We start from the raw sequence: 27,079 nt of genomic DNA, 5'->3' as shown, positions 1-27,079 counted from the left end.
GTGTGTGTGTGTGTGTGTGTGTATGTATGTGTGTGTGTGTGTGTGTGTATATATATATATATATATATATATATATATATATGCATGATACACAATAGGATAATATTAAATAGTCATAGTAATACAAAATCATTTCTTTAGTCATGTGTATGTGTGTGTGCAAATGCATGTGTGCATATATGTATGAAAAATGTAATTTGTTGCTGAAAATATACCCTTATAGGACTAATGTTCCTTATATGCTAAAACACCAAATGTAATGGACGTGGCCACTTAGTCATTAGTTTTCATATTACAAACCAAGAAAGCATTGTTTCTTTTTTTAAAAAAAAGAGAGAGAGAATATTTTTTAATATTTATTTTTTAGTTTCCAGTGGACACAACATCTTTATTTTATTTTTATGTGATGCTGAAGATCGAACCCAGTGCCCCACACATGCCAGGCAAGCGCGCTATCCCTTGAGCCACATCCCCAGCCCAAGCATTGTTTCTTTTATCTACTTTCTTCTTTGCTAAAGTTAAAATTTTTATAATATTACATATCTTACATTTAAAACTATACTCAGAAATGAAATTGCATTTATATGTTTCTATATTTATATCTTTAAAAAATAATAAGCAAACAGCAATAACTACAGAAGGTAGAAATGGAAAAGAATGCATTTTAGAAGGTATGTTGCCAAGTATGGCCGCTACTAAGCACTAAGAATGTAACACTGACCAGTACTACAACTATGAATGAAACCATTCAGATGGTCTTGTTTCCTAGGTCTCTGCTGGTTACAGAAACTGTTTTAAATTTTGAATTTTTAATTTTTTTTTTTTTGGTACCAGGGATTGAACTGAAGGGCCTAGGGTGCTTAACCACTGAGCCACATCTCCAGCTATTTTTAATTTTTATTTTGAGACAGGGTCTCACTAGGTTGCTTACAGCCTCACTAAGTTGCTGAGGCTAGCTTCATGCCTGAAATCCTCCTGCCCTGGCCTTCCAAGCCTCTGGGATTACAGATGGACACCACCATTCCCAGCTAGTTTTCATTTTTTTGGTTGTTGTTGTTGTTTTGAAGTAATTAGACACCATTAGGAAGCTGCACAAAAGAAAATGTAGGAGGCAGTCTCTTGCACCCTCTTTGTCTCCCGTTTGTAACCCCTAGTAACCAGAAATCCGTTCTCTACCTGTATAATTTTGGCAGGGAGTGGCTCTGGGGATTGAAGACAGCCTTGTGCCTGCTAAGCACATGCTCTGTCACTGACCTTAAACCTGTAGCCCTCTACCTCTATAATTTTATTGCTTTAAGAATATTCTGTAAATGCAATTGACTTTTATTTCATTCAGCTCAATTCTCTGAAGGTTCATCGAAGTTGTTGCGTGTATCAGTCATGTTTTTCTCTTTTATTGCTGAATAGAATTTCATGGTATGGATGTACCACAGTTTAACCATTCACCTTGTTGAAGGATATTTGGGTTGCTTCCAGTTTGGAGCTATTACAAATAAAATTGCTATGAACATTTGTATACAAGAATTTGTGTAACTACAAGTTTCTATTTCTCTGGGATAAATGCCCAGGAGTGTAGTTTCTGGGGCTTGCGGTAAGTGCATATTTGGTTTTGTAAAAAAACTGCCAAACTGGATTCCACAGTGGCTGAACCATTTTATATTTTCACCAGTAATGAATTAGTGATCCAATTTCTCTATATCTTTCCTGGCATTTGGTGGTGTCCCTATTTTTATTTTAGCTATTCTAGTAGTGTATGGTGTTATTGCATTTGTATTGGACATTAAAAGGTAAAGAAGATATTTCATAATACAATGTAGGTATGTTCAATAGCTTCCAGGTAAAATTCCCATTTATCCAAAAGGACTTATCTTGGTGAATGACTGAATTACAAAATACTTGCAATTACTGGGTCTTTGGTTGAACCCTGCCTGGTTGTTACATCAAGAGCAAAAAAAAAAATGGAACAAAATATCTTTTAAAATTAGATTGGCTATCAATTATACTCAGAAAAACTAAAAAAATTGATACTTGCTCGCTATATGCCAGACCCTCACCCACACGCCTATTCACTTTGGGAAATATTAGGTACATTAAGTAAAAATTACCAAGACTGTTGAAATTTTCCTTTCCTTCAGCATATCTCCCTGTCTTTGCAATATAGATGCATGGATGCACGCAGATATGCATTTGTGGGCTCTTTGGGCTTGAATCCCAAATTTTCTTCAACATCTATTTTAGATTTTTCCAAGTCAGGGGTGCTCAACTTCAAGCACTATTGATGTTTGGGGTTCAACAATTCTTTGTGGGGGCTGTTCTGTACATTGTAGGACATTTAGCAGCATCCCTGGTCTCAACTCACTAAATGTTAGTAGTCTTCTCTCCACCAAGGTATGACAACCAAAAATATCCCAAGACATTACCAAATGTCCACTGGAGGCCAAAGTAAACCAAATCACTGGTCTAGGTAGAAGAGAAGGAGATTCAGTTAGGGTAGCTGAAACTTGAGAATCTCCTTGCCACCAAGTTGGGTGCCTACCTGGCTACTTCTGATAACTGTTAGGCTCTTTAACAATTTTAAAAGATTTTCCTATTATATCTGCATAGTAGTGGTTAGAAGAGAAAAGATATCAATCCTTGTTTATATTTAATGCCTTAAAATATAGACTGAACACACATAATTAAAAAACAAAACTTCATGCAAGCGTGATTTTATTTTACTTTGTATTGATAGTTTATTGCTTTATATTGGATATGATGATTATTTTTTAAAATATAAGATTTAATAGGCAATAAAATAGGGTATATCTCCAGCTATCCTACTCCTGGGTATTTATCCTAAATAATTTAAATCATCATACTATGGTGATATGTGCATACCTGTGTATGTACCATGTATGTAGGGAACCAGCCTGTGTCCATCAGTGGAAGAATGTATAAAGAAAATATGGTATATATACACAATGAAGTTATATTTCACTATAAAGAAAAATGAAATCATGTAATTTGCTGGAAAATAGATGGAAGTTGAGAACATTTTGTTAAGCAAAATTAGCAAAATAATAACTCAAAGATCATATGTTTTATCTCATGTGGAAGCTAGAGAAGAAAAAGGAAAAGAAAGTTAGGGAGGTTGGGATGAAAATTGAAGGGAGGATCAGTAGAGTAGAGGATAGAACCAGGGAGAGGGAGGAGGGCAAGGAAAAGGGAAATAATGGGGAACAACATTGGATAAGTTATATTGTTATATTGTGTGTATGTATGGATATGTAAAAACAAAGCATACCATTATGTGCACCCATAATACACCAGAAAGAAATGGAAAATACAAAACATAAAATAGGGTATATCTACATATGCATAAAGAAATTGGAAAAATTCCTAGATCTTCTTTTGATTTAATATGTTTAACCTTCGAATTCTCTAATAGGTTTTAAAAGAATTGTATGAACCCCCAAAACAGACAAGAAAAAACATGATAGTGTCTTAAAATTTAAATTATGCTTATGATAATAATAATTAGTATATAAGCCATAGAAAACACTGTATTTTTTTTACTTTTAATAAACTAACATGTTTTATATTTAATATATGATTTAAATGTATTTTCCTATCTTAGAATTAACATAGGTTGCAAATATTTAGTGTTCAAAATACTGTAAGTAGAGTTTTATTTTGTAATAAAGTACATGATTTACTACTGAGCCATCCCCCCAGACTCTCAGTTGGAATTTTGAATACCACTTTTCTTTTTTATCCTTCCCTCATTTTATGAGTAAAGAATTTAAGTTGTTATGGTGTGTCCAGCTTCAGACAGTAGTTATCACTAATGCACTGGAATGTAGCCCTTCCTGAAAAATATACCACGGAGTTGTAATATGAATTCCCAATGAATGCCAAATCCATCCAGAATGAAGCATTCCTTTCTCAGAAAGAGATTTTCGAACTGCCTGGAAGTACCACTCTTTCAAAACTCAAGCAACAGTGCCACATGGCAAAGCCTATTAGAAGTGTATGAATTTAATAAGAAAATTACCAAGAAAAAATACACTGAAATACAGACTGACCCTTAGAAATAATGGAATACATTTGTGAATGTATTAGTTTGATAGCATAACAAATAATACTCAAAAGATATTTTTAAAATGCTTGACTCCATATAAAAAATCCAAAAGTATTTGTAGATTATGTTGATCGAAGGCTTTGAAGGAAGAATCATTATATTCTTAAGAGTCAAGAAAATGATCCTCCTTTATTGGATTGCATAGAGGAATTTTTATTTCTTAAATGAGAATACAAATTACTTGGCACAAACTAAAATCATCATTCTTTGCCTTCCTTTTTTCTTTTCTTGCATAGGATTGATTCCAGGACCCCTGCAGATACCTAACTTCACAGATGCTCAGGTTCTTTCTATAAAACAATGTAGTGCATTGCATATAATCTATGCATAGCCTTCCAGTGTACTATAAAATCATCACTAGATTACTTAAATTCCTAATACAAAGTAAGTAGTTGTTAGAGTATATCATTCAGAAAATTAATCACAAGAAAAAAGTTGTACATGTTCAAAGCAAGGCCAATTGTAATAAGGTGATCTTTTAGGGTTACAATATAGTCTCAAAAATTGGAGTTCATTGGCTAAGGTTGTAACAGAACTTAGCATTATCTCCTGAAAAAGCTACAACTCAGGTTGATAGGCAGATTAACAAGTCTAAAATGTCAGCTGAGAAAAGATAAAAAAGACTCCAATTTTTGGCAGTTCTGTTCAACAACTCAGTTTTTAAAACCTGTATAGTGAATGGTCTGAATTTACCTTAATTTACTTATTTGTCAAATGGGTACATTACTGAATTAATGAGTAGTAAAATTTAAAAATATTCCATATTGATTATTTGGGGATAAAATGTCATTTCTATGTACTGGAACATCATAATTGACAGAGTAGATATTTTCAAATACTCTTGCCAGTACTAAATCTCATCAGAGTTCTTTAAGTTGTAGCATAGTAAGAGTGTATTCAATATAAGAAAATTTTAATTATCAGCCTTAAAATGTGTATAGCAGAGACTAGCTTCATTTTTTTTTCCTAATAACAAAACCTTCTTGAAGTTCTCCAAATTGTACACTAGTTTTAAGATTTTAAACTTTGAACCAAGGGTAGAAAATGTAATTTCAAGAACTGCAGAGTACTTCTGATTAGTTCTAGCTTAAGACAACGAAGTTCTACTAGATTTTAAATCATTGTGTTCTTTATAATTAATGTCAGAATAGGTTCCTTCTTCCCTATAGTTCATGATTTTCTTGTAAAAAGAAAATCTTTGTGTTTTTATATTTAAAGAATAATTAGCTGTGATTCATATATGTACATATATGTTAATTCCACAAATAATATGTTTGGCTTTGGCCTACATGTCTTTTTTCTTTTTTAAATATGATATCAAATATCTGGACAGGTTAAAAATCTCCAACACTGGGGGGGAGGGAATGGGAAGCTACTGGGGAATGAGACTTAACGAAATCGATCAAATTATGTGATGTGCATATATGAATCTGGCATAATAAATGCCACTATTATGTATAATTACAATGCATCAATAAATAATCTCCAATATTTACCTATATATGCTAACTAAAGCTTTCCTTTTCATTTGCTAAGTTGCTGCATAAATGCTTTAAAATACGTTACTTTTAACATTAAGACATCGTCTTTTTCACTTAAAAAGTGCATCGCTCTTTGGGGTTGAACCATCATAGCTGCTTTAAATGCAGAATCTCCCCAAACTAGTTCCTTGCTATCCCCTTGACACACACTCTATCTACATCATGGACAGTTAAAGATCTTTGGCTTATTGCTTGGAACCTTGTCATGTTTGAATTCTACCACAGCACCACTAAACCCTTTTTAACAGCCCCCAGGAAGACTAGAAAACAAGGGATTCTCAGGAGATCCATTCCAAAGAAGTGGCAAAGTTTTTTGTTCCATTAAATCTGTATCTGCTTCCCCATTGCTTTTACCCATGTTTGGCACTCCTTACCCAACAAAGAACACATGTGGTTACTCTGGTCTCTGACAACCCTTCAAAGACAAAGCTAATGTGGCCTTCTTGGGGCATTTTTTCAGGTTAAATATGTCCAGATGTGTTTGATTTTGACTCTATCCTTCAGGATCAAGCAATGTTAGTAACTACAAGTGTCAAACACTTAAAAGATCTGTCCACAAGGGAGACAGACCCACCTTCACCTGATTGGAGGCATGAAATACCATTCAGTTTCTAATGCCCAGTAACCTCAAAGGCACTATTTTAAACTCTCTGCCTGGATTATAGAGACTTTGCCTAGCTTACTTCTGTAATGGAAATTCTGAGTCTTTGCTTGTGAGCAAGCAATAACATGATGGAAATCATCTAGATACTAAGAAAAAATGAATGGACAAGGTTTGAATTTTGTTTCTTTGCTTGCCTGGTACTCCATGGATATTGCAATATATTATTAGTGGCATGTATTATAGGACTCAGAATTTTAATCAAGGAGTCCCAGAGTGAAAGAAAAAAAATATGGGCTGATAAGTAAGAAATGAAGAGGAAGAGGAATCAGGAGCATTACTCAGATATTTGGAAAGTTGAAGGCAACTTGAATTTGGTGCAGTACTGGAGACTGAACCCAGAGGCTCTCTATCACTGAGTTACGCTCCCCCCCAGCCCATTTTATTTTTTTATTTTGAGAAATGGTTGTCAAGTTGCCTAGGCTGACCTCGAATTTATGTGCCTCCTCCTCAGCCTCCCCTGTTGCTGGAATTACAGGAGTAGGCTACCATGTCTGGCTTATTTTGAAAATCTTAAGAAATTATATCATTTCATATACAAGACAAAAACTGGAAAATATACCCACAGTGTTTTGGCAGTATAGTAGAATATTTAGGGTTTGACAGATCAAGCCAGTATGTAATAAAAAGGAAGTTTGTAAAGAGCTTAGATCGGAAGTTATGAGGCATATACCTACCTGAGCCATATTGGCATATGTACTGTTGATATTTATTTGGGTAAACGATAAAGTGAACATATGGTAGCAGAGTGATTCCTCTAATGGCATGGCCCAGACTCACGGGCATCCCTCTGGACCATAAGGAAAGTTTGTGGGCTTTTTTCAGCATTTAAGAAAACCCAAAGAATATTGTCCAATCAATTACCTTTTCATTGATGGTTTCATCAGTTACTTACTCCTAAACCTGGGGATTTGTGAAGTTAAAAGTTAATTGGTTTTTAAAAAAATTATCCTAAGTGAGAAAAGCCAGTCACAAAGGGCCACATAATATATGATCCATTTATATGAAATGTCCAGAAGAGGCAAATCCATAGAGACAGAAAGATTAGTGGTTGCCGGGGGCTGGGGCAAGAAGAGAATGGGGAGTGACTGCTAATGGGGTGATGAAAATGTTCTGGAATTAGATTGTGGTGATGGCTGCAGGACTCTGTGAATAAACTAAAACCACTGGATTGTACACTTTAAATGGGTGTAATGTATGAATTATATTTCAATAAAGCTTTTTAATTTTTATTTTTGGGCACTGGGGATTGAACCCAGGGCTTTTTACCACTACATCCCCAGCCCCTTTTATTTTTATTTTTTTTTTAATTTTGGAGACAAGGTCTCACTAAGTTGTTGAGGCTAGCCTCTAACTTGGGATCCCCTACCTCAGCCTCTGGAGTCACTGGGATTATATGCCACTATGCTGTTTAAAAATGATAAGCCCCCAGCCTTTTTTTTTTTTAAAGGAAGAACTGGGGCTTGGTGGTTTAAAGGTCAAGAACCACTTGTTTAATTGTTACAATTTTTATTTCAAATTTTAAAAAAATCTTTCTATTCCATGTCTCTAAGAGTAACAAGCAGAATACTGTCACAACTATTTCTAATAGTCAAAGTATGTGTGTGTGTGTGTGTGTGTGTGTGTGTGAGAGAGAGAGAGAGAGAGAGAGAGAGAGAGAGAGAGAGAGAGATTGATTTAGCCAGGCATGGTGGCACATACCTGTAATCCCATCAATTTAGTAGGCTGAGGCAAGAGGAAAGTTTGAGGCTAGTCTCAAAAATTTAGCAAGCGAGACCCTGTCTCAAAATAAAAAAATAAAGAAAGGGATGGGGATGTACCTCAGTGTTAAAGTGCTCCTGGGTTCAGTCCAGAGAGAGAGAGAGAGAGAGAGAGAGAGAGACAGAGACAGAGACAGAGACAGTCAGACTACACAACTTAGTCAGGGGGTTAGCACCCTTGTTTGCAAAGAGCCAGATAATAAATGTTTTAGACATTTTAATCTCTGACAAACTCCTTAGCACAGTCATAAACCATATAAGCAATCAGAGGCAAGCATGTTTAAAAAAGCACTTTATTTATAGGGCACTGAAATTTTAATTTCATATATTTTTGCAAATCACAAAATAATATTATTTTTTTTAACTGCTTAAGAATGTAAGTAGCATTCTAAGCTGTGGAGCACACCAGAATAGGCAGAGGGTTGGAGCTGTCACACAGGCTGCCTGTGGGCCATAGTTTGCAGATCCCTACTCCAGCAATGTACTATGTTAAATTTCTTAAGTCAGGGTACAAGGGAAAGCAGTCATGCTGCATTATGTTTAAATGTTGAACTCTCACGAGGCCAAATTATAATAATTTTTAAGTAAATAATGAAAAATAAGCTAATAGAAACTTTTAAGAAGAGTATTCAGAGTATCATAATGGTACCTTCTGTGGTTTTAAGATTTTTAAGTTAGGGAAGCTATGACTATCTTGAACTTTGTCCATTAAGAAGTTTGCCAAAGTTGTGTATTTTAAAGCCATGGGAATTTTTCATTGCCCCTGGCTTCTGAATTTTAACAACAAAGTTATTCATTAAAAGATCTATCAACAATGCTTCTTTATACATTATCTGCATTTGATAGACTTCCAGAAAGATGATCTTTAATTTGACTAATGAGTGCATCCATTGTTATTTTAATAACAAGTAATTTACAAAAAGAGAAAAGGTCTTTAAGTAGGCAAATCTCTTAACATTTGAAAGTTAAATTCCCTGATGTTCAGACTCAGAAGGCACAGTCAGTATGAGATGATTGGCTCAAGACACTGCTGGTAGGACACTGGAAATGCCCCCTGGGTAATAAGCCAAAAAAGCAAAAGGAAGAAAATGTTTTGCCCTTTTATATTATACATGTTGGGTTTATATTTAGATTTTGACACAAGTCTGATGTTGGATTTGGGGAAGCATTTGCTCTACACCCCCTAACCTCCAAACACCCATCACGGTTCTGTTAGAAGTTTTAAGGTCTGTTAATTTGAAGAATAGTTAAACTTCTAAATATTCACTACGAGCATAAATAAGATAATTCAGGAGCAAATAACTTGTTGAGCTCATTGCCATTTTCAGTGTAAATTTCACATTTTGTTTTTGTAAATTTCACTTTTTATTTTTGTTGCTAGGGATTTTTAAACATGTTATTGGTTATTTTTAGTTATGCATGATGGTAGTATCCATTTTGATATAATTAAACAAGCATGGAGAGCTGGGGTCAGAGTGAATGTTCTAGATGTAGAAAGAAAAGTTTGAAGCAGATAAAACACCTACACCAGATGGATGCATGAATTGGAGGAGATGCTAGGCTTGAGTAAATCAGGTGGTAGAGTGCAGGAAGGTGGAGAGCCTTAGGAAATGAACCATTGAGTAGGAGGTAGTTAAATTCCTCCTAAGGGACAGAGCAGAGGTCAAAAGTTAGGGCATGTCTGACAGGATTCATTGTAGATTACCAAAAGGTTAAGAAATCACTCAGAGGCCCAAGATTGAACATTCTTTGAGAGCTGATTGTCACCCATCAGGGTCTCTGACTTGGGAGACAAACATTGTCAGGATGTCACCTATCAGAATGGTTGCAGAGAGGTGAAAATGTATTAGTTTCCATTGCTGCATAACAAATTATCATAAACAGATAGGTTAGAATAACACCCATTTATTAGCTGATGGTTCTGCTGGGTGGCCTGACTTTTTGCTCAGTATCTCACAATGCTGAAACCAAGCTGTCAGCCAAATCAGGCTCTTATCTGGAGGCCCTGGGGAAGAATCTGCTGCCAAGCTCATTCTGGTTGTGGGACTAATTCATTTTCAGGCTATCAGCTGGGGTCCACTCTTTCTTCTTGGGGACCATCTGTATCTTCTTATGTGGCTGCCTCCACTCTGAAAGCATCAACAGCACACTGAGTACTTTGGGCACACTGCATATCTCTGAATTCCTCTTGTACCATCAATCTCAGCTTTGAAAGGCCCAAATAATGAGGCCCATTTGGATCATCTGTCTCCCTTCCTTACATCAACTGTTCCCCATAACACAACACAATAAAGAGAATGATCCCTCATTGTATTTACAAGTTCCAGGAGTCTGGGTGGATATGTTGGGATGCCATTTTAGAAAGTTTGCCTATCACAGAAGGTGATAAAGAGTTTCAGCTCCCACCTTGCTCCTTTGTGAGCAGTGTGACTCATGAGGACAGCAGGTTTGTGGACAACGGGCCTACCCTCTGCTATGGTTATAAGGTAGAAGAGAAACTGTGCCTTTTCCTTCTTCCTCTGACACTGGCTCATTCCTATGAGGCAATGTGCCCTTTTTGCATTCTCTTCCCTCTGTGACCACCTCCTGGGTATCGGTGCCAAGAAGCATGGGAGGTTTGATTGTTCATCTGTTTGGGGCAAATGAAGGCGTGCTGGGGGCTCCCACAGCACAAGAGGGCAGCACAGAACAAGAACTGGTAAATGTTGAGATGCAGATTCACTTGGTCTTTACCCTTTCTGAGATGATTTGTTCATTGGTCTTCAAAACAGCCCCTTATGTAACATGTGCCTCCTAACTCAGATCCTAATGAGTTTTTTTCCAAATAAGTCTGATGCTCTAGTTATTTGCAACTTATTTCATTACCAGCTTCTCTCCCACAGAACCTTTTCAAATATCTTTTTACAACTCCACCCCCCATGAAATTTTAACACCATAACTCTACTATATTGATTTATGCATATCTGATTTATACATGAAAGAGTAAAATTATTTGCCACTAAGAACTAATTTTCTACCTCTTGGGGATAATATCACCCCCCACTGATAGCATATGTTGTAATAAGGGGAAAGTGTTCTCATTTTAGTATTTATTAAATCTTTGGCTTTATGGTCTATTTGATTTGGCAAGTAGCTGTAACACTTCAGTTGTACTAAAAGGTACTTAAGATTAATCTTGAGAAGTCAGAAGTCTGTGAACATGAAAAATCACCCAATATATTATATTAAAACGAATAGCTGGCAAAATAGAATATAAAAATAGTCCCATTTTTTTGTGGCTAAGATGTACAGAAAAATAACTAGAGAGATCAATCCACAGAAGGCTGCTTCTTAATGGTTAGGTCTTCTAGGTGATTTGCTTTTGGGACTGTGATAAATGAATATATATTACATTTTGTCAAGAAAAGTACTGTTAAAAAAGTTTGCCATTCTCTTTGCTTTCAACATTTAGGATGAATGGGCAGTGTAAACTCAATCATTCACGCAGAGCATAGAACTGTTTTACAGGGCCCATTCATGTAAAACTCTGTTAGATCTCTAGAGGGCTTCAAGTCTCAAAGTTTATTGTTGCATTCTTCTTAATTCTGGTTGAATACATGGAAGTTATTTTCTGTAAAGAAACTACTAAAGTGTGTTCCTTCTCCTAAAACAAGGTTTTGGTGTCCCTAAGGCCTCCTTAGTCCTGTTTACTTTGGATATTTCAGGAATTACTGAAAGGTTTAACTGTGGTGAGTCTTTAAGCCCTCTTTTTAAATTCATAAACCATCTCTAATCTTTGAAAAATGTCAGGTTACACTTTGGAGAGTTTGGGGAACTTGACATTGTGTAACCCAGTTGTGGTGGAGGCGGCTTCCATTCTGAGCACCTTGTTCCAATTTACATCAGGGGAAATTATATACAGGTCAGGGCTGAGAGCAGGTTATAATTAATGGGGTGGACAAGTGGATTTTTAGTGTTTCATAAAAAGAAATGGAAATCACATGTGCTTGGAACTGTTTTGTTTTTTAAATATTTACATTTATTCTAGTAAACATTAATTATAACTGATATATTTCTCCTGTGAACTCACTAACTGCAAGGTCATACGCCATTGTTCACCAAGTGGAAAAGATGAATGACAAACTAGTTATAAAAAATAAGAGTACTGGGGGGGGGGTATTGGTGAGTGGATTCATGGAAATAATCCAGTCTTAGGTTTTTCTCCTAATTTTCTCTTGTGTTTAAAGAACCCACTTGCCAATATGATCCAGATGTCTGTCCTTCTAAGAGAAATGAGAAGTGGTTAGCACGTGATGTTCCTGAATGGCTCTTGGTGCAGAACAATTGACCAATGCTTTTTTATTTTAAAAATATTTTTAGTTGTAGATGGACACAATACCTTTATTTTGTTTATTTAGTTTTATGTAATGCTGGGGATCAAACCCAGGGTCTCACACATGCTAGGCAAGCACTCTACAACTGAGCTACAACCCCAGCTCCTTTGACCAATGCTTAAACTCTTAGTGTTTCTAAATTAAAGTTTAGAAGTCATTGAAGCATCACCAAAATATGCAGAGTCCATTTTTTTTGTACCAGGGATTGAAGTCAGGGGCACTCAACCCCTGAGCCATATCCACAGCCCCATTTTGTATTTTATTTAGAGATAAGGTCTCACTGAGTTGCTTAGCACCTCACTTTTGATGAGGCTGGCTTTGAACTTGTGATCCTCCTGCCTCAGTCTCCCAAGTCACTAGGATTAAAGGTATGCACCACCATGCCTGCCAATCCAAATTTTCTTGACATTCATATATCAAAAATTTCCAGGGGCTGGGGTTGTGGCTCAGTAGTAGAGCACTCGGCTAGCACATGCGAGGCACTGGGTTTGAGGCTCAGCACCACATAAAAACAAATAAATAAAGGTACTGTGTCAAACTACCACTAAAAAAAAAATTAAATTAAATTTAAAAAAATTTCAAATGTAACAGCAACATATTTTGTAACTTTTTAATCCATACTGGGAATTGAACCCAGGGGTGCTTTACCACTGAGCTCCATCCCCACACCTTTTTATTTTTTATTTTGAGACAAGGTGTTACTTAGTTGTTTAGGGCTATGTTGCTGAGGCTGGCCTCAAACTTGTAATCCTCTGACTCAGCCTCTGAAATCACTAGAATTACAGGTATGTACCACTATGCCCAGCTATTTTGTGACTCTTGAGATTGTCAAGAATCATAAAAACTCAGATTCTAAAGGTGGACTCAACATGGGCCAACTGTGGGTGACCCTGAGCAGTATATTCTGAATCTCAGTTTCCTCAGAATAGGTGGACTGATACTGCTACTGAGGGTTTGGGTAGGATTAGAGTTAATTTATATGATGTATATAAAAATTGTAAAGAAATACTGACTATGGATAGTTGAAGGAATGACTCCAAAAAAGGAAATTCAAAGGAAGGCTTATCAATCACATATCAATCATTTGGGTATTGGAAATGCATTTTTCATTTCGCCAACATGTCTCCACTCTCCAAATCAATATTATTTCAATGAACTCAATGTTTCTTTATATATACTATCCTTTGTTTTATGCAGTGAAGAATCAATATAATATGAGCACCTTACTTTCCTAGGTTTAACAGTTACTTAAGTAGTGGATCATGAGACTTTATTTCTCTTTTTAAGGAAAGTATTTAAATATTTAAAGGAAGGGGAGTTTCGCACTGAGTTAGCAGGTAACAATCTGCAGTTCTCCCTCATGCTGCTTCTGTGATTAAGCCAGAAGAGTGGCCATTCATTCTAAATGAGCCGAGACTACTTGTCCAGATTCTTGGCCCCAGTGCGCCATGTGCGTCCAGTTAACCTAGAAATCACTCTTGGTGTCAGATGGTGGAGTCCAGTCACCCTTGATACTTTGGCCCCACTTAGAAGCATCCTAGTTTAGAAAGTTTCTGCAGAACTCTCTAAGGTGTTTTGGTATTAATAGTCCCTGAGGAGTCCTTAGAAAGAAAAAACATCCAATCTTTGGGTGCATTACCCTTCTTCAGGGCAAGATTTGGGGGAAAGACACTGAGAGAAGACAGAGCAGATAGAAAGAGAAAATGAGTGAGAAGAAAAACCCATTGATCTTGGGCTGGGGATGTGGCTCAAGTGGTAGTGCACTCGCCTGGCATGCGTGCGGCCCGGGTTTGATCCTCAGCACCACATATAAACAAAGATGTTGTGTCCGCAGAAAACTGAAAAATAAATATTGAAATTCTCTCTCTCTCTCTCTCTCTCTCTCTCTCTCTTAAAAAGAAAAACCCATTGATCTTGTCTTTGCAATGTTTATACTGACTTATATATTAATTTAAAGTGCATATTCAATACATGTATCCTCCAAAATATGCCACACTTTTATTCCCCAGATATATTAATTGATGCAATTAACACATGGATAGATAGATATGTATGCTTTATCTAGAGTCCTAGTTCAGAGTATAACAACTATTCTACTTTCAAAATAGTTATTCTGCAGAAATACCAACACTACCACTAAATTTGTCCTCACTAAGTGGTTGCCCCCACATTCACAAGGCCCTTGGTTCAATTCCCAGCACCAAAAAATAAAAATCTCTTGTGGATCTATAAGTTTGGTATAGCTGATTCCATCAACAGCATTCATTCTTTTTGGAAATATTTATGAAAACCCTACTGTGTGCCCAGTAGCTAATAGAATTCCTGGTAATAGAACCTCAAAATAAATTTGCTTAGTGCTGCTTTTGGGGATGAGGGCATGATAATGCCTGCCCCTCCACCAAGATGTGCGTATTTATGTGAGTAGGAGATGGAGGGGTGAAGGGGAGAGAGAGGGGGAGAGAACATGAGTCCCCGTGTTATCTTTCCATATATAATATAAACTACTTGGAATTATAAAGTTGGAAGTGATCTTATCTGATATTTTCCTAGTGTCCTAACTTGTATTGACAGGAATTTCTTGTACAATCATCTTCACAAAAGGGCAGGAAATCTGATATAAGACTAGAGGTCTCTCTCTCTCGGACAATCGTTTGATTCAATATGGTATTGTTATTAGAGAGTTCAAAGTGGCATAGAATAAATTTCTGTGAGAAACTGAAATGGGGAGCCCAAGTGAGGATGGACCTCCTGGTTGTGACTACACTGTGAAAAGAGGACTTCTGGGGCCAATCTTGAGCTGAGTGTTCCACTAATAAACCTAAATAAACTCTAGCACTTTCTCTTTTTTTAAATATTTTTTAGTTGTAGATGGACACAATACCTTTATTTTACTTGTTTATTTTTATGTGGTGCCGAGGATTGAACCCAATGCCTCATGTGTGAGGCAAGCGCTCTGCCACTGAGCCCCAATCCCAGCCCTAGCACTTTCTTAATAAGTTGAAATATATGAGTGTTATATGGTCCTTAATTTGTGCTAACAAAATTAATTAGAAGTACTATATTGAACCCTTTTTCATTTTTCACACCTATTAAACATCAGATAAAGAAAGATTTTTTGTTTTACAATTTTTCCTTTAGCATACAAGCAAAAGCCTCACTTTACACAAAATTTGCCCTCCCAATTCTTTATTAATCAGTGTTGTACATTATGCAAAATACAAGGAAGAAGGTGATTTTGTGAATGAGAGTAAAAATTTATGGCCATGGATACATTCAAGTCAATCTCCTAAATGTCTATTTATAATCAAATGAAAAAAAAGATCTTTGTAATGATGATCTCAAGGAAAAATAAAATTTGGAATCACCTAATAACGTTTAAATTAGATGTAGTGTATGGTTTATAAGTTTCAAGTAAAGTGGGTAGATTCAAGCATTTTAGAAAAATTGTATAAGGATTTTTTTAAAGATGTTCTATTTGTGATTCAATTAACCAGAAAATTAAATTAACCAGAACTCTTAAATTTCCAGAAAATTTCAATTAATGGAGTTTTCACTGTACATTTATTGTCATCTTAGTTTCCACATGGAAATTAATTCCATTTTATGACCTAGTTCTTAGAGGGTTATTAGCATAGTCATCACCTTGAAGGAACAGGGCAGCAATGGCTTTTTGGTGTGTGTGTGTGTGTGTGTGTGTGTGAGAGAGAGAGAGAGAGAGAAAGAGAGACAGAGAGAGAGAGAGAGAGAGAGAGAGAGAGAGAGAAGGAGGAGAATGCAAAGTCTCTCTGACAAAGGTGTTCAAAGATATAAACTGTCTGCTCTTGCTATGATCTGACTTCTGTTGTCCTCTTTCCAGTCACTTTTTCCTTTCAGAATTGGCCATTTAGAACTGAAAAGTATTTTCCTAGAAGTGGAGCACTGCTTTCTCTGTGGTTTATTAGTAGTCAGAAGGAAATGCACCATGGTCCATGGTAAAAATAATCTCGATATAATATGATAATGTTTTGCTCAAGTTAACCAGAAAGCGAGGTGAAAAAAAAAATACTCAAGTAGCAGAGAGACCAGATGGTCTTTTTTTTTTTCTTTCACACAGTTACTTAAGCAGGAAATTTTGCCTGATTAAGAAAACACTTGTCTTGATTTTTATTCAGCAGTTTTGAGGGACTGTTTAATACACACACACACACACACACACACACACACACACACACCCTGTTTTCATTCAGCCAAGTGATGATTTATGCTAGTGTAAGCTAGATTCTGTGGCTGAGAACGTGAAGTCTTAATGATGAAGAAGAAAATGGATTCCCAAGTCTCAGCTTTAAAAGAACTAGGAATTTGCCCACTCCCCTAAAGATCCTCATCATTACCATATTCATCTTATTGTTGTAAGGTCTGGTGTTTTGTTTTGTTTTCTTTTGATAGCCTAGAATGGAAGAAAGGCTGTGTACCACAGTGGCTAACTAGGGTTTTGTGAGATACAGGAGAGACCCAGGGGGAGAAAATAGAGGTTTTGGAGTTCAACGCCCCAGGGGGTTAATGTGCATAAAGCGACTGCTCCAAAGGACTTGAGCTTAATCCTCAGAGCTGCCAGTCAGGATCAGGATGAAGAAGCATCCATGCAAAGAATTGCTTCTGGATGCTGATAGGCAGGGGTGGGAAGGGGGATTGGAGTGCCCCTCTTTGGACCAGTGATGCTTTGGTAGTTCCTGTTCCAGGGAGGTTAACTGGCAGTAGCTTGCACACAACAAAGCTCCTTTTTTGGGGGAAGTCACCAGCATTCCTGCCATCATCTGGCACCCTTTTCCCAGAACCCCAGGAGTGTGCAATTTCCAAGTTGTATTCTAAGGCAAAAAAAAAAAAATGACTAAAGTTGTGAAACTAAGTGTTTGCTTGGAGGAATTTGGAATGGAAAGAAGAGATTTAGACAACTGGTAGAACTGTTTGGACGTGTGCCTTGAATCATAGCACCCCTCTTGACTTACATAATGACAAGCAATAGAAGCTAAATAACAAGAGATAACTGACAAATCTTTACCATAAAGATGATAAATCAGGCATTAAAATTTGTTTTCAAAATATGATGTTTTTTCATATAATTTTGTGATACTTTTTCACCAGTTAGCATTCATATTTATTATCAAAATAAACATAACTCCACTGTATTACATGTAGCCACCTCACTGCTCTTAAAGCTAGACATTTTTTTGCAAGTGAATTTTTAAGCCCTAGACTGCACCTCAAGTACTAAGTTCTTTTAATTTTACCTTTTCTTACGTTTAAAAAGCCAACTTCTTATCTAATTTGATTCAATGAAAGGATAAAATGTACAGGATGAAATGCACACTTAGAATGCATTTCAATGAAAGGATAAAATGCTTGAAATATATATATATATTTTTATTTTTTTTCTAAAGAAAGAGTGGGGGAGAGAGAGAGAGAGAGAGAGAATTTTTTAATATTTATTTTTTAGTTCTCGGCTGACACAACATCCTTGTTTGTATGTGGTGCTGAGGATCGAACCCGGGCCGCACGCGTGCCAGGCGAGCGCGCCACCGCTTGAGCCACATCCCCAGCCCCGAAATATATTTTTTTAAATCACAAAAAAAGCGATCATATAAGACACAAAGCAAAACACTCTTAAGCCAAGTCCCCAGGATAGTATTTTTTATATTCTAAAATGATTTCTTATATTCATGTGTTATAAGTTAACATTTATAATCTCTCTTAAAGATACAACAAGGAAATATTTTCCCCTCCCCCTTTTCTTTTCCTTCACCTCTTCCCTAACCCTTAATGCCCTGCTTCTTTTCTATTCTTTTCTTTTCTGTTTTTATGAGATCCCCTTGTTTTTGCTCCTTTTTCTCTCCAGCTTCCACATATGAGAGAAAACATTTGACCCTTGGCTTTCTGAGTCTGGCTTATTTCACTTAGCATGATGTTCTCCGATTTCATGCATTTACCAGGAAATGACACAATTTCATTCTTCTTTATGGCTTGGTAAAACTCTATTGTATATGTACACCACAATGTCTTTTACCCATTGATCTGAAGGAAACATTTTGATAATACAAGAAAAAAATTTCAGAGTTTAGCCTGCCATAAGAGTATGTTTTAAAATTCATTAAGAGTTTCATAATAGTCTTTAGCAGATTTGTTCTAAGAGATTACAAAATTTTTAACATACTCTTTTTGTAGAAGTATTCAATCTCCAAAGAAGCAACTTTAATCTTGATTTTTAGGCTGAAACATCTTTGGGTTGGGTCTCAGAAGTAGTTTCAGAAGACTGCTTGTTCATAAACCCCTCAATACACAAACCTCATCTGCTTTACTATTTTCCCACAAACCTCATCTGCTTCACTGTAGAGGAGCACATACCCTCGACCCAGTCTTCCCAACCCTTCCCTTGGCCTCTGCTTAGCTACAATATCACCTGTGTTCTCCCCCAGAATTGCCTCTGTGGTCATCTTTCTTTTAGCCCATTCTTAAAGACGTGGGCTCTAAAAATCGTGATTGAACTTCTATGGAAATTTTACCTAACTGGTGAATTCTTTTGAGATACTTTTTGATGTTGTCATTGTCAGCAGAACACCAACTGAGGCTGTCAGGTGACTTATCCTTCCAGTCTCAACTCATCTTTGGTACTTACACTTATTCATCCACCCCAGTACAATTCCCCTACTTCCTGCCTTTTTCTTCCTGAAATTTCCTCTCCTAGTAAGGCAAAAGCAAGTTAGAAAGAAAAGACAAAACTAATGACTCTACCATTGTCTCAATTCATTTTCTTCCTATCCTTTTCTGTAACCTTAATTGCACATCCATGGTCATTTCAACTTTGGTTTAATATCCTAAGATCAAACATTTAGACATTAAAGTAATTCTCAGTTCCATATGCTGTGGTTTGAATGTATCAAAATTCATGTGTTGGAAACTTAATCCCTAGTGCAGTGGTGTTGGCAGGTGGGACCTCTTGGGGGGCACGAATGGATCAATGTTGCTATAAAAAGGTTTTGCATAAGTGGGTTTTCCCTCTTATGTTCTTCTACCATGTAAGGACATAGTGTTCCTCCCTTCCAGAAGACAGCCTTCTGGGCGCCATCTTGGAACCAGAGAAATAGGACTTTTACCTGTAGGCACCTTAATTTTGGACTTCCCAGCTTCCAGAACATAAGAAAGAAATTTCTATTCTTTATACCTTATCCAGTCTCAGATTTTCTATTACAGCAGCACAAAATGGACCAAGACACAATAGTTCCTGCTTTTTGGCCACCAAATCTTCACAGCTCTTCCCTCTCAAATTTCGTTGCTGAAATATATAAAGAGGTTGCTATTTTTCAAGAATTCATCACATTGCCTTTTCAGATAAGAAATAATAAAAGTCATATTTTAATGCCTGTGAGAAAGAAATCTGTCCTTTAGGATATCTGAAACTAAATATTTAATAACTTGAGAATTTAAATCATAGCTCTTTGCTCAATTGCTAGAAAATTTTATACTGAAATTAAGAAGTTCTTTGCTTATTTATTGGCAGGGAAAAAAGCCAAACTGTTAAGAGCACCATGCAAATATGAAGAAAATCTTTGCTAAAATAGACAACACCCAGCCATCTACCTTCTTTCATGACATCCTTTTTATTTCTTTTATATTACATATGGGTTTTTGAAATTATTATTGTTTTTACACATTTATTTTTTCATCCCTTCATTAAAATGGAAACTCTTTAAGAATAAGCATTTAGTTTCCTATCTGCCAGCACATTCTTGGTGCTCAGAGAAGCTCCTGGCACATACCAAGACCTAAAATATAACCTGTAGAATGAGAGAATAGTGAAGGAGATGACTTTCTATATTTTACTATAAAAGAAGTAGTTCTAAAATTTTCAGAATGCTTAAAGAAAGCTAAATTGATGTACATGCAAGATATCTAATGCCATAAAAGTAACAAAAACAACTTACTCATCCAAACTCTTAAAACTACTTTAGGATCAAAGTAAAGAGCTGAAGATTCAGACCAGACCCAGGTTGATTTGGGCCTATGATGGAAATTGATAGGTGCTCTTATTTATTGGGCAAAGTCTGTGCATGGGACCACCTTGCTCTCTTGCAGTTTTTTTCTGGAGTTTCCTCTGATGCTAGGGGTGAGAGGGATGAGGAACTTGGACTTGGGGGTAAAGAACACCTCATCACTTTCTTGAAAGCTCCTATGAAACTCTACCTCTACCATAGCTACTAGAAAGCCACCTCACTGGTGACCTGATTTCTAGTTACTATCATTGTTGTAATCCCCAGGAGGAGGCAGAAATTGTGTATATTTCAAAATAATTCTCTGTGGTTCATTCATTCATTAATTCATTCATTCATTCATTTCTTCTTTCGTTCCATCCTTCGTCTCTCTCACTCTTTCACTCTCTGCCATATCCCTAGCCCTTTTTTTGTTTTTATTTTAAGACAGAGCTTTGCTAAGTTGTTTAGGGCCTCACTAATTTGCTGAAGCTGGCTTGAACTTGTGATCCTCCTGCCTCAGCTCCTGAGTTGCTGGGATTACAGGCATGCACCACCATACCCAGCTGGATCTGTCGTTTCTGTACCTCTTGTGAGCTGAGATGCTGACAGCCTTTTTTCTAGACTGTTTTTTAAGGGTGTTTTAATAGCAGACAGGCTAGATATAATGTGTCCTTCCAAGGTTGTGGAGGTTTGCTTAGTCCACAACACAAGATTCAGATTTTCCAAGCTTGGGATTGCTCAACTGTGATGCAATCCCCTGCGACATGCACCTGGGACTCTACATGGTTCTTGGGTGATCAGATGAACCAACGAGATCATGAATCACATACCACTTGTGCCCTGAGTAAGAACATTCTTTATCTTTGTTAAAGGAGTCTGGTGTCTTCTGCCAACATCCATGTAATTGGTGGATTAACTGGTTAGCTTGCAAATAGAAAAAAATCTGAAGCTCTTCTCTGTTCTTGATAGTCTTATAAGCTCCATCTATGTCAGGGTTTCTTATTTCCTGCAAAATAAAAAATTGTGGTGACAAATGCATTAGGTAGAAGAAGACCTTCTTTGGGGAGCAGAGAAGTGAAGCCTCAATATCATGGTGGGAAGTTGTAGCAGAAATATATGTAGCAGAAATAGAAATAGTGGTAGCTGGAAATAGATGAAACTGCTTATGTGAAGACAATTATTAGACAATTGTTAATGTGAAGAATAGAAATGGTATGTACTATTTCTTCATATAAGACACTCCATGAATGTTACTGAGCAAACAAATGAATTGATATCTTTTCTGCTTTCAAAAATCATTTGCAGAGAATTCGAATAAAAATACAGATAATGAATTTATTCAATGAACAGAAAGAGGTGATTCAGGACAAGAGGAGAAGAAGGACGTGAGAATGACAATTTTGTCAGGCACTTTTAAAACTTTGCCTCACTTACTCCTCAAAAGACACTTTGAGATCACTCTCATTGTCCACATTTTAGATAAGGAAACTACATATAAGATATGAAGAGTATCTGTGAGCAGGAGATATGTAGAGTATCAGGCTCCTATCACCTTTACAAGGAAATGGCAGAGCCAGGGGTTGAACTCAGGTTTATCTAGACGCAAGGTATACATTTCTTTATATGACACCTCATTGACGGTGTTGGCCCAAAAGTAGACTAAGGACACTTGGGCCCCTGAGTTTAGGGCTTAGCCACATGTTTCTGACACCACACCATGGAGAAAGCTACATGAAATTCATTAGCAGAGAACTTGAAATAGTCCATTAGTCATCTGACAACAGAAAAGACAGAATGAGAAAGGGAAAACAGAATAGTAGTTGAATAGTAGTAGAAGAAGAAAAAAGATGGACCTTTTTGATGCAGTACAAGATGCTATTTACTTTTTGGAAATTCCTTTATCTTAGAGCCTTCAATGATAACAAAATAATAAAATAATATGTATTAAGGGTCCACCAAACTATACAAAGTCAGATGAGGTCTTATTAAATGAATCATGACACTATCAGGTTTCACAGAATTTTCATCTGAAGAAAACTGTAAGACAATGCACTGTGACTTGCAAAACCAGTGTACTTTATTAATGTTAACAACTTAGTTTGTTATGATTTATTTCCCAATATAATACCAATTGCATAGTTTCCCTGGGGATTTAAAATATTTTTTTTGGTACTGGGGATCAAACCCAAGGGTGCTCTACCACTGAGCTCCATCCCCAGCCCTTTTAATTTTTATTTTGAGAGAATCTTGCTATATGCTTAGGCTGGCTTTGAACCTGTGATCATCCTGCCTCAGCTTCCTGAGTCTCTGGGATTGTAGTCACATGTGTCACCATGCCCACATCCATGAGGATTTTTGAAAACTCTATTTAAAGATTGTATTTAAAGTGTAAGTTAGATTATGTGGTCAATGGAAAGGGTTTTCTTGTTTTACTTTTTGTAGATTCAGTTTCCTTAGGATTGCCTACCGTTAGCTCAGTTATTTAGTATAACCAACATTTTATTTTAGATCAGGCAAAATAGAGATACAGAAATTTCAAGAAGTTGATCGAGGGTTGAAAAGGTAGTGATTTAATGTATTTGAAAGCAGTTTTAATTTTGCATTAGTTTCAATTGTGTGCCTTTGTTCGTGTATGTGTGTCTCTCTGTGTGTATGTGAGTGATAATTTTATTGCCCCATGTGAAGATCTGTACTGCAATTTTTGTGCTACGTGGAAAAACTACCCTTCATCCATTAGCATTTAAATGTGGCAAAAGTATTTTTGTGAATTTTCTCCTGAGAAGCCTCTTGCCTTTGTTCTGTACAGATGCTCAGTATGCTTCTTTCATGTGGTGCCTTACAATAACAATTCAGAACAAAAGAATCGCTCCTCTTTTGGTTGCCTTAAAAAAGAAAAAAAAAAAAAAAAGACTTACATCCCCCGACTGTAGAGCTTCAGTGACCACGGGAAGTGTTTAAAGCATGTTCTCCATAATAGTTAACCAGGAGTTGTGAAGAAAGGTTAGTTTTCTTTATTTTTTAAGATCACGAAGTAGCTTCAGGCTATTGTGAGCATGAGTTTTTTATTTTTATTTTTTTTTTTGTGTGTGTGTGTGTATAGCTAACTTTGAAGTTGAAAGGGAAAAGTGATTTTCTTTGAGAGAATTTCTCAATCTGCTCCTACAATAGGAATCAGTTGCTCTGTAACATCGTCATTACCCCCAGAGTCACAAGACAGGAGTATGTGTTATTGTTGAATTTTAAGCTTTCCAGTGTTCAGAGAATAATGTCCCATTGAACATCATCAGCAACTATTTATCAATGCATTTTGCTTCTGGTGAATAAATGGGAAGGGAGAGTATGTCCTTCTCTGCCTTCTAGGGGAGTGTTGTGTGAATGAAGTAGAAAAAAGTTTCCCTAAGTGGTGAGTGTTTTTTTCCAGGGCACAATCTACTTGTTGCAAAATCCCACTGGACCAGTATATCTTTCAAATAATATAGATTTCCTGGGCTGGGTCTGTAGCTCAGTGGCAGAGCGCTTGCCTAGTATGTGTGAGGCACTGGGTTCCATCCTTAGCCCTGCATACAAATAAAATAAAGGCATGCTGTCCATATATAACTACCAAAATTTTTTTGAATAATATAGATTTCTTATATCATTTTGCTCATTTCTATGTAGACTTTTGAAATATGAGTAGGCAATTGATTTTTTAAATAAATACAAATTATCTAATGCTTCTGTTCTCATATAGAGAATGGGATGTTCCTTTAGTACAGGAGGACTGCTCAAACTGAGGGATTTGTGAAGAGTGAATGTTATAAAGTCCCAAGTAATTGTGAAAAGGCACTTATATATATGTGTGTGTGTATGCATATGAGTGTTTGTCATTCTGTACATGTAAGTATTTATATGTGCCTATGATACCAATTCCATTGTAAACATGTAGGAATTTTTTTTGGGGGGGGGCACTGGGGATTGCACCCAGGGGTGCTCAGCCATTGGGCCACATCCCCAGCCTTTTTTATTTTATTTTTTTTATTTTGAGATAGGGTCTCTCTAAGTTGCTTGGGGCCTCATTAAGTTGCTGAGGCTGGCTTTGAACTTGCAGTCTTACTGCCTCAGCCTCCTGAGCTGCTGGGATTACAAGTGTGCACTTATGTGCCTATTTAAACATGTAGGATTTTATATAGACTTAGGAAGGATTCTGTGAATGTGTATAAAAAACTATAAGCACTCAGGGAAGGCAGTGTATGTGCTTTTCATCTGTGGGTGGTTTCAAAGGAATTAGCAGCTTCCATTTCTGTGACTACCACACTGTTAGTCTGCTCCCTTGGAGTGCTGAATTAGATTTCTGCCAGGAGACTAAGTGTGACATGTTCTCTCTCTTGTCCTTCTCTCTCTGGTCTGCTATCACTGCCTTTAGAACCAAATTCTTGCATGACAGCCAGTATAGCATAGATCTGGAAAACATCAGTCATTATCAATATAATGTAAAATAGGTCCCATTTGTATTTAAAATTGGATGCTTTATTTTTAAAAATAAATAATAAAAGAAATGAAATGCCTGACACCTTTTGATGTTTGGAAATTTTGTATCAAAGATGTCAGATTATGTTCTTTAAAAGATTAAAATAATTATTGTTTTACTTTTGAGATATAGTGTTTGTTTCTTGATGTTTCAACTTGGGATGCTCTGGCTAACTTTCCATTATAATATGAAAATATGAACATGTTAAGCCAGTCTAGAAATTTTTATAGTGTCTTTCTTCTTTGGAGGTATGGGGGGAGTGTTATTGGGGATCAAACCCAGGCCTGATGCATGCTAGCTAAGCACTCTACCACTGAGCTACATCCCCAACCTGATACTTTCAATGTTGTTTTAAAGAGGCAGTTTTTTTAAAAAAAAGTCTTGATGAAAAGTACTTTAAAATTCTATTTTATGATATATGTATGTATATGCATGTCTTTTCCCTAGATAATAAGAATTTCTTAAGGAAGTCGTCCAAATGTGAAATTGAGTAATCCTTGTATTGTTAAAAGTCATGATTTGGAGAGACATAAGCTGAGAAAATGTATGTTTGCATTTTTATGTCCTGACATTTGAAGCACCCTTTGGTTTACCATGAAGTGTTGCAATGGCAGAAAAGTAAGCACAACAATGTGCAAAATGGGCAACACAAGGAAACAGCAGTTCTTGCCTCCTGCTTCCCCTTAATCACGACAGTTCCTTAAACACCTTCGTGGTGCCCAAATGTCTAGAGTATAAATTGAGTTGTGCAGATATTTTTTTACACTTTCCTGATGATTTACTTTAGCTGCAGTTTCTTGTCTTGCATGGTGATAAGCAACATCCTTCAAAGAACTGCAGTGCAGTACAAAAGAAACTACTTCCCTTTCTTTCTTCACATAATCAAATTTTAAGTGATTATTTTTCATTCTCAATATACCCTTCCTTTTTCATTCTGGAGAATAAAATCAAGATTTTGGACTCATTACAGTTTATTTTTTATAGAATTCTTTTTAAAATATTTATTCTTTAGTCATAGATAGATACGATATCTTTATTTTATTTTTATGTGGTGCTAAGGATCAAACCCAGTGCCTCATGCATGCTAGGTATGTGCTCTACCTCTGAGCCACAACCCCAGCCCCCACAGTTTATTTTAAACACATGTACACACACACACACACACACACACACACACGTTTGTTTCTTTGTCTCACTATGTCCTGGCTAGCCCCAAACTCCTAAACTGAAGCGATCCTCCTGCCTCAGCCTCCCTAGTGGCTGGGAGTACAGATATATTAGTTGTATATACAGTTGGTTTTCCGTATATGTGGGTTCTGCATTTGCAAATTCAACCAAACTTGAATAAAAAAATGTGAAAAAAAATTTCATCTGTATTGCATCCTTATAGATTTTTTTCTTGTCATTTTTCTCTAAACAATACAGTATGGCAACAACTTATATACATTTATATTGTTTTAGGTATCATAAGTAATTGGGAGATGATTTGAAGTATACAAGAGGCTGTAATGAAGGTTATAGGAAAGTACTGTGCTGTTTTATGTAAGGAACTTGAGCAACCGCAGACTTTGGTATCCTAGGGGAGTGTTCTGGAATTAATCTCAAGTGAATACCAGAAGAAGGCTGTATACACAGAGCATGCATATACATGTGATCTGTGTGCATAATATATGTAATATGTTTATGATAAAGTTAAAACTTGTTTGTGTATATACATGTTTCATATGCATATATCTTTTCAATTATTTATCAGGATGATCCATTGCAATTTAACCCTCTGTTTCTGGAAGAAAAGATGATTTTGGTTTATTGATTCTGTACAGGAGATTGTTCTCCTGGATCTAAGTTGAAAAACTTCTTTTAGAAGTTATTCTTTAATTCAGAAGGTAAAGGCACAAAATAATGAGTATATTATTTTTAAAACAAACAAAGCAGTATCCAGAGCATAATGTGATAATGTGCTCAGCAGGATGCCAAAAGAACCCCAATGCAAGGGCATGCGAGTTTCCCACTTCAGGAGCTAGGCAGGACCGCTCCCGTTGGCTGCATGGAGAGCTGGAATCCAGCCTTCCACTGCAGGACCACGTCCAGTTGGCCAGGCCGCTGCTGATCTC

The 27,079-nt window shown here is 36.5% G+C and overlaps 1 protein-coding gene across 5 annotated transcripts in view; it reads left to right on the top strand.

Moving 5' to 3' along the window:
• The window catches only part of Mid1 (midline 1), a 369,304-nt gene that overhangs the window by 214,883 nt on the left and 127,342 nt on the right, over positions 1-27,079 (top strand). The window lies entirely within an intron of this gene.

The sequence above is a fragment of the Marmota marmota genome, unplaced genomic scaffold (assembly GCF_001458135.2).
Source record: "Marmota marmota marmota unplaced genomic scaffold, marMar, whole genome shotgun sequence".
In the NCBI taxonomy this organism is placed as follows: Eukaryota; Metazoa; Chordata; class Mammalia; order Rodentia; family Sciuridae; genus Marmota; species Marmota marmota.
This window is presented reverse-complemented; position numbering and strand designations above follow the sequence as displayed.